This window comes from Anastrepha obliqua, unplaced genomic scaffold (assembly GCF_027943255.1).
Source record: "Anastrepha obliqua isolate idAnaObli1 unplaced genomic scaffold, idAnaObli1_1.0 ptg000171l, whole genome shotgun sequence".
Taxonomy (NCBI): Eukaryota; Metazoa; Arthropoda; class Insecta; order Diptera; family Tephritidae; genus Anastrepha; species Anastrepha obliqua.
Genome location: NW_026562256.1, coordinates 55,001 through 62,500, shown reverse-complemented (window position 1 = coordinate 62,500; position 7,500 = coordinate 55,001). Strand labels below are relative to the sequence as shown.

The 7,500-nt window shown below is 31.3% G+C and overlaps 1 non-coding gene and 2 pseudogenes across 1 annotated transcript; all 3 read left to right on the top strand.

Annotated features, from left to right (window-relative positions):
- The first annotated feature begins 2,316 nt into the window (after positions 1 to 2,316).
- On the top strand, positions 2,317 to 4,307 carry LOC129252291 (small subunit ribosomal RNA). Its single transcript, XR_008583360.1, has one exon. It is a non-coding gene; the product is annotated as a small subunit ribosomal RNA (ribosomal RNA).
- A 597-nt stretch (positions 4,308 to 4,904) lies between these two features.
- Positions 4,905 to 5,085, top strand: LOC129252297 (5.8S ribosomal RNA; annotated as a pseudogene).
- A 444-nt stretch (positions 5,086 to 5,529) lies between these two features.
- Positions 5,530 to 7,500, top strand: part of LOC129252293 (large subunit ribosomal RNA) — a 4,218-nt pseudogene continuing 2,247 nt past the window's right edge.

Here is a 7,500-nt window from a genome sequence, read left to right as displayed (position 1 = left end):
GGAATATAACCTTGGCATATTGGCACTAAAATATATAATAAAGACATTTCAAATCAAACTGAAATGTATTGAAATGAATTTTTCCCATACATTTTTGACAATGTGAGGTGTGCATGGCAAAAAACACTCACGGTGAAGGCATGTGATATAATATGAAAATATCAAAAGTTAACTAACCAATGATATTGAAGCATATAAATCGAATCATAACTATATGAAACTCGAATTTGAGCCATATTAAACTGGTAATATTGTGATTTTATGCCTGGTTTTCCATACGTTAGTTTAAATAGAAAAAAATTCTCGAATATATATACATATATGAAGAATCTATATTCTATACTAACATTTTATGGAATATAACCTTGGCATATTGCCATTAAAATATATAATAAAGACATTTCAAATCAAACTGAAATGTATTGAAATGAATTTTTCCCATACATTTTTGACAATGTGAGGTGTGCATGGCAAAAAACACTCACGGTGAAGGCATGTGAAATAATATGAAAATATCAAAAGTTAACTAACCAATGATATTGAAGCATATAAATCGAATCATAACTATATGAAACTCGAATTTAAGCCATATTAAACTGGTAATATTGTGATTTTATGCCTGGTTTTCCATACGTTAGTTTAAATAGAAAAAATTTTCGAATATCTATACATATATGAAGAATCTATATTCTAATACTAACATGTTATGGAATATAACCTTGGCATATTGGCACTAAAATATATAATAAAGACATTTCAAATCAAACTGAAATGTATTGAAATGAATTTTTCCCATACATTTTTGACAATGTGAGGTGTGCATGGCAAAAAACACTCACGGTGAAGGCATGTGAAATATAATATGAAAATATCAAAAGTTAACTAACCAATGATATTGAAGCATATAAATCGAATCATAACTATATGAAACTCGAATTTAAGCCATATTAAACTGGTAATATTGTGATTTTATGCCTGGTTTTCCATACGTTAGTTTAAATAGAAAAAATTTTCGAATATATATACATATATGAAGAATCTATATTCTAATACTAACATGTTATGGAATATAACCTTGGCATATTGGCACTAAAATATATAATAAAGACATTTCAAATCAAACTGAAATGTATTGAAATGAATTTTTCCCATACATTTTTGACAATGTGAGGTGTGCATGGCAAAAAACACTCACGGTGAAGGCATGTGATATAATATGAAAATATCAAAAGTTAACTAACCAATGATATTGAAACATATAAATCGAATCATAACTATATGAAACTCGAATTTGAGCCATATTAAACTGGTAATATTGTGATTTTATGCCTGGTTTTCCATACGTTAGTTTAAATAAAGAGTTATGGAATATAACCTTGGCATATTGCCATTAAAATATATAATAAAGACATTTCAAATCAAACTGAAATGTATTGAAATGAATTTTTCCCATACATTTTTGACAATGTGAGGTGTGCATGGCAAAAAACACTCACGGTGAAGGCATGTGATATAATATGAAAATATCAAAAGTTAACTAACCAATGATATTGAAGCATATAAATCGAATCATAACTATATGAAACTCGAATTTGAGCCATATTAAACTGGTAATATTATGATTTTATTCCTGGTTTTCCATACGTTAGTTTAAATAGAAAAAATTTTCGAATATATATACATATATGAAGAATCTATATTCTATACTAACATGTTATGGCATATTGGTGTTATTGTATTTTATTCCTGGTTTTCTATAGTTAGTTTAAATAGAAATAAATTTTTGAATTCAAAATTTTATATTCTATACTAGCATTACATAGAAATTATCCTCAACTGTTTGTTTCTTGTATAAATACAGGAAATTAAACAGATGATGAAGAGAAAAAAATAAGAAAAACAAAAATTTATAAGAAAAATTAAATTTTAAACAAAGGAAAAGAGGAGAAAATTTTTTCAATCATATATATTTATGATTAAAAAATAGAATTATGAAATTATTAATTTCAATTCAAAGAGAAAAATTATGTAATATATGAAATTATTACATTAAAAATGCATTTGAAAAAAAAAGTAAAATGTTATTAAGAATGATAAATTATTTGAAAATTGGCAAATATTAAGAAGAAATATCGTTCTTATATTTTTATATAAAATATATAATATAGAGAACGAAAATTCTTTTTCATAAAAAACGGTTTTTGAATTTTGATAAGAAAAGCTAAAGGGGGGTCGCCCCTTTACTTTTTATATACACCGTAATTTATGAAATTTTCAAATATGAAAAACAAAGAAAAATATATAAATAAAAATATTATTCTGGTTGATCCTGCCAGTAGTTATATGCTTGTCTCAAAGATTAAGCCATGCATGTCTAAGTACAAACAAATTAAAAGTGAAACCGCAAAAGGCTCATTATATCAGTTATGGTTCCATAGATCGTTAACAGTTACTTGGATAACTGTGGTAATTCTAGAGCTAATACATGCAATATAAACACGGACCTTATGGAACGTGTGCTTTTATTAGACTAAAACCAAGCGATCATTTGATCGTTAAATTGGTTGAACTCTAGATAACTTGCAGATCGTATGGTCCCGTACCGACGACAGATCTTTCAAATGTCTGCCCTATCAACTTTTGATGGTAGTATCTAGGACTACCATGGTTGCAACGGGTAACGGGGAATCAGGGTTCGATTCCGGAGAGGGAGCCTGAGAAACGGCTACCACATCTAAGGAAGGCAGCAGGCGCGTAAATTACCCACTCCCAGTTCGGGGAGGTAGTGACGAAAAATAACAATACAGGACTCATATCCGAGGCCCTGTAATTGGAATGAGTACACTTTAAATCCTTTAACAAGGACCTATTGGAGGGCAAGTCTGGTGCCAGCAGCCGCGGTAATTCCAGCTCCAATAGCGTATATTAAAGTTGTTGCGGTTAAAACGTTCGTAGTTGAATTTGTGCTTCATACGGGTAGTACAACTATATATTGTGGTATGTACATTACCTTATGTATGTAAGCGTATTACCGGTGGAGTTCTTATATATAATTAATACAATGTATTTTTTATATATTCCTCCTATTTAAACCTACTTCAGTGCTCTTCATCGAGTGTTGTTGTGGGCCGGTACAATTACTTTGAACAAATTAGAGTGCTTAAAGCAGGCTCCAAATGCCTGAATATTTTGTGCATGGAATAATGAAATAAGACCTCTGTTCTACTTTCATTGGTTTTTAGATCAAGAGGTAATGATTAATAGAAGCAGTTTGGGGGCATTAGTATTACGACGCGAGAGGTGAAATTCTTGGACCGTCGTAAGACTAACTTAAGCGAAAGCATTTGCCAAAGATGTTTTCATTAATCAAGAACGAAAGTTAGAGGTTCGAAGGCGATCAGATACCGCCCTAGTTCTAACCATAAACGATGCCAGCTAGCAATTGGGTGTAGCTACTACTATGGCTCTCTCAGTCGCTTCCCGGGAAACCAAAGCTTTTGGGCTCCGGGGGAAGTATGGTTGCAAAGCTGAAACTTAAAGGAATTGACGGAAGGGCACCACCAGGAGTGGAGCCTGCGGCTTAATTTGACTCAACACGGGAAAACTTACCAGGTCCGAACATAAGCGTGTAAGACAGATTGATAGCTCTTTCTCGAATCTATGGGTGGTGGTGCATGGCCGTTCTTAGTTCGTGGAGTGATTTGTCTGGTTAATTCCGATAACGAACGAGACTCAAATATATTAAATAGATGCTTTCAGGATTATGATGTTGAAACTTATATAGCCTTCTTTCATGCGTACATCTTGAATGTACAAGTGTTTGAATGTGTTTATATAAGTGGAGTCGTACCTGTTGGTTTGTCCCATTATAAGGACACTAGCTTCTTAAATGGACAAATTGCGTCTAGCAGTAACGAGATTGAGCAATAACAGGTCTGTGATGCCCTTAGATGTCCTGGGCTGCACGCGCGCTACAATGAAAGTATCAACGTGTATTTCCTAGACCGAGAGGTCCGGGTAAACCGCTGAACCACTTTCATGCTTGGGATTGTGAACTGAAACTGTTCACATGAACTTGGAATTCCCAGTAAGTGCGAGTTATTAACTCGCATTGATTAAGTCCCTGCCCTTTGTACATACCGCCCGTCGCTACTACCGATTGAATTATTTAGTGAGGTCTCCGGACGTGATCACTGTGACGCCTCGTGTGTCACGGTTGTTTCGCAAAAGTTGACCGAACTTGATTATTTAGAGGAAGTAAAAGTCGTAACAAGGTTTCCGTAGGTGAACCTGCGGAAGGATCATTATTGTGTTCCATATCCGTAAGAAAAACAAACAAACAAACAAACAAACAAACAGACAAGCAAACAAACGAACAAAAAGAAAAAAAAAAAAAAAAAAAAAAGAAAAAAAAAAAAAAATTTATATAATTATTTTGAATCCATAATTCTTTTTATTCTTTTTCATTCAATTTGTGATCCATCAATTATATCATATTAAATATAATATATGATGGTACATTTTGTAATGTTTTTTCTTATTTTTTTCTTTTAAAAACCTTTAAACATGAAAATAAAAAGTTGTACTTATTATTCATTTGATTGAATGATAAGTTAATTTGTTCACAATAACAAAAGTGGTATATATTTATTATATTATTATATATATACATAAAATGATTAAAAAAATACAAAATAATTGAATCATAATAAATACCACCACTGTATTATTGTTGAACTAAGACATTCGCAACTTAATAAAAATGTTTAGAGTTAAATATATTTGATATATATTATTGAAAGAAAATCAATTTATATATTATTAATATTATTTAATTTTACTCTTTCAATTAATATATGCAAAAAAAAATTGACATTTGTTATAAATAAAAATAAATAAAAAAATACTCTAAGCGGTGGATCACTTGGCTCATGGGTCGATGAAGAACGCAGCAAACTGTGCGTCATCGTGTGAACTGCAGGACACATGAACATCGACATTTTGAACGCATATCGCAGTCCATGCTGTTATGTACATTAAATTCAATTTTAAAGTACTGCTTGGACTACATATGGTTGAGGGTTGTAAGACTATGCTAAATAAGTTGCTTATTCTTTTATAAAAATAATTGAATTTAAGCAAATGTGTATATTATTGGATTTTAAATAATTCATAATATTAATAGCAAAAAAAATAAAGATATATAATGAATTTTATTTATTATATATTCTTTAAAAAAAAAATCCTCTCAAATAAAATGAAATGATGAAAATATTGAATCTAAGTATTCTTTACAAAAAATTTTCATATTATTTATATATATATATATAAAATAATAATTTATATATGTAATTAAAAGGAGGAATGTCTAGCATAAAAATTAAATTTTTTATTCTAGGATTGCCTCATTTTACATTATTATTATTTTTATATATTTACAATATATAAAAGGAGAAAAGAAAAATAGAGATGAAAAGATGATATAATTTTTTTATTAAATTGTGAGAAGATAAAAAAAGAATATTAAAACAACCTCAACTCATATGGGATTACCCCCTGAATTTAAGCATATTAATGAGGGGAGGAAAAGAAACTAACAAGGATTTTCTTAGTAGCGGCGAGCGAAAAGAAAATAGTTCAGCACTAAGTCACTTTGTCTATATGTCAAATGTGAGATGCAGTGTATGGAATATCTTAATATCTAGTATGAGAAATTAACGATTTAAGTCCTTCTTAAATGAGGCCATTTACCCATAGAGGGTGCCAGGCCCGTATAACGTTAATGATTACTAGAAAGATATTTCCAAAGAGTCGTGTTGCTTGATAGTGCAGCACTAAGTGGGTGGTAAACTCCATCTAAAACTAAATATAACCATGAGACCGATAGTAAACAAGTACCGTGAGGGAAAGTTGAAAAGAACTCTGAATAGAGAGTTAAATAGTACGTGAAACTGCTTAGAGGTTAAGCCCGATGAACCTGAATATCCATTATGAAAAATTCATCATTAAATAATTAAAAAAATAATGTGCATTTTTTTCATATAAGGACATTGTAATCTATTAACATAATAAAGTATTTATCAAAAGATCATTGGTGATATTAAGTTTATTTAAATTAATTTGCTTTTTAAGCATATTAACATAAAATAAATACTAATGATTTGATAAAGTGTTGATAGATTTTATTATATATAATGCTAAAATTCATTTTTTGAATTTTACAAAAAATTTAATATCTATGATATTAATATTTATTTGTATGCATTTATATGATTAACAATGCGAAAGATTCAGGATACCTTCGGGACCCGTCTTGAAACACGGACCAAGGAGTCTAACATATGTGCAAGTCATTGAGTTATATTAAACTTAATGGCATAATTAACTTAACTTAAATATAATGGGATTAATTTTTAGTCTATTTTTTAATAAATAGTCAATTAATTCAATCCCGGGGCGTTCCATATAGTTATGTATAATGATAATTTATTATTATTTATACCTCTAACTGGAGCGTACCTTGAGCATATATGCTGTGACCCGAAAGATGGTGAACTATACTTGATCAGGTTGAAGTCAGGGGAAACCCTGATGGAAGACCGAAACAGTTCTGACGTGCAAATCGATTGTCAGAATTGAGTATAGGGGCGAAAGACCAATCGAACCATCTAGTAGCTGGTTCCCTCCGAAGTTTCCCTCAGGATAGCTGGTGCATTTAAAAATTATATAAAATAATCTTATCTGGTAAAGCGAATGATTAGAGGCCTTAGGGTCGAAACGATTTTAACCTATTCTCAAACTTTAAATGGGTAAGAACCTCACCTTTCTTGATATGAAGGTTGAGGTTATGATATAATGTGCCCAGTGGGCCACTTTTGGTAAGCAGAACTGGCGCTGTGGGATGAACCAAACGTAATGTTACGGTGCCTAAATTAACAACTCATGCAGATACCATGAAAGGCGTTGGTTGCTTAAAACAGCAGGACGGTGGACATGGAAGTCGTAATCCGCTAAGGAGTGTGTAACAACTCACCTGCCGAAGCAACTAGCCCTTAAAATGGATGGCGCTTAAGTTGTATACCTATACATTACCGCTAAAGTAGATGATTTATAAAACAATTTCGATTGATTTATAAATTTTGAAACTTTAGTGAGTAGGAGGGTACAATAGTGTGCTTAGAAGTGTTTGGCGTAAGCCTGCATGGAGCCGCTATTGGTACAGATCTTGGTGGTAGTAGCAAATAATCGAATGAGACCTTGGAGGACTGAAGTGGAGAAGGGTTTCGTGTGAACAGTGGTTGATCACGAGTTAGTCGGTCCTAAGTTCAAGGCGAAAGCCGAAAATTTTCAAGTTTTTAATAAAAAAAAATATTAATAAAAATATATTTAAAAATAATTAAAATACTTGAATTATTTTGAACGAAAGGGAATACGGTTCCAATTCCGTAACCTGTTGAGTATCCGTTTGTTATTAAAAATGGGCCTTGTGCTCATCCTGGC